Genomic DNA, 1,790 nt, shown 5'->3' with positions numbered 1-1,790 from the left:
TTTTGTTATTACTTCTTGTTTCATAGAGCAATAGTAGCGACTTGATCACTGAGCTTTGCAGACTCTTTGTCGTCGAGTGAATAATGCGCATGCGCGGATTTTCTTGGGGAAACATTCTAACTACGCATGCTTATGCAGCAGGTTCTCGGTCAGAAAGCATAACGGTCGTACATACAAACAAGCAAAATAATAGTATAGAAGTTAATGCGACATATTTTTTAAATTCTATATAAATACAGATTCATTATGGTGAGAAAAAACAAATAAAAACACCATTTATATACATACAGTTTCGAGGTTTTGATTTCTAGAGCTTAAATACATTACTTTTGAAGTTTTACTTTACTGTAGCTCTGACTGGTGATGTTAAACTTTGACTGTACAGAAAGTCTAATTAATGATATAAATTTTTAAAACTTTGACTGTATGCAAAAGTCAACTAAAAATGGCACTACTTTTAAATTGACTTCTGCATGAGTATGGCTAGTGATATCACATAGGTGTTAATTTAACACTAGAGCTGGACAATAAGTGGAATTTGATTATCAATTATTCTTACTCGGGATTAATCTCCTACTTTCAAGCCTTTTCTACAACCATTTTCCAACCAACTATTAATGTGTTCAGGTAGAGCAATTCAGGACTTAAGTTAGTTTTTGAACCCTAAGTTGTTGTAAATCAAAATTTATCATATACACAATGTAGTATAAAACCTGAACAAGCTGAAAGTAACACTAATGCCATGAAACTACTTTACTAAAACTAAATCAACTGATTCTTTGTTAAAAATAATTGTCCTTAAGTTATGTATGATAAACAAATACAGTACCATGCTTACTATTTGGCAAGAAATCTTCCGATGCTACACTAGATAAGCTCTTTGTACTGATTAAAATGATTAATAAGGTATAAATCAAAGTATGATCAGAAATACTCAAGTAAGAGTATCATGGAAAAATCTTTAATTACAAACGTTTTCTATTCTTTTCATCAGTATGAAAAAAACTTAATAAATAATTAATTTTATAAGCATAAAAAAAAACATCATAACCTTTGGAGGAAGTTTTTGTTGTAACGAACAGAAGTTTAGAAAGAACACATTAAAATTATTAATACATTTACATTTTAGAGTACAGGCTACAAGAAATTGTAAATACGCACAAGCATATTTGAAAAATAAAACAATCAAGCATCTTAAAGCTTATTGTACTAGGTAGTGTTTAAGTAGCATGTGATGCTAATCAGTCCTTTGTGTTTCCCTTTTCAGTGCTTCCTATCTAGCTTGGTCTAGTCATAATTAAACAGGAAACTTCTTGTTTATGTTAAAGACGTTAACAACTTAATGGTATTACATACTGTTTTTAGTCCCTGTCAAGCAATTTCCAAGAAACACAGATATGAGCAAGTTAGTTAGCAGTCAACATTTCTTGTTCGAATAAAGCAATCTTGCCCTAACAGATAGTGTTATTTAGTGATCAAATTTTTTGAGCTGATAAAGAATAATTAATATAAACTTGCCCTAACTATTTTTACTGAAACAATCTTATCCTAAGTAAGAGTAGTTATGTTTGTAGATTGTAACGTACTAAAGTAATATATTAAGTAAAAGCTACTTTACTATTTAGACAAATTACACGTGAATAACAGGTACCACAAATTGCTACGAGGTCACACTTGTGAGTGACGTACAAGCCGATTGTATGTATACCATTGTATGCAGTCACATCAATAAAAGTAGTGATGGTAAATATTTTGGTTACTTGGATAATTGGTTTGTTTGTTTGTTTTTG

The sequence above is a fragment of the Limulus polyphemus genome, unplaced genomic scaffold, assembly GCF_000517525.1.
Source record: "Limulus polyphemus unplaced genomic scaffold, Limulus_polyphemus-2.1.2 Scaffold5581, whole genome shotgun sequence".
Taxonomy (NCBI): Eukaryota; Metazoa; Arthropoda; class Merostomata; order Xiphosura; family Limulidae; genus Limulus; species Limulus polyphemus.
This window is presented reverse-complemented; position numbering follows the sequence as displayed.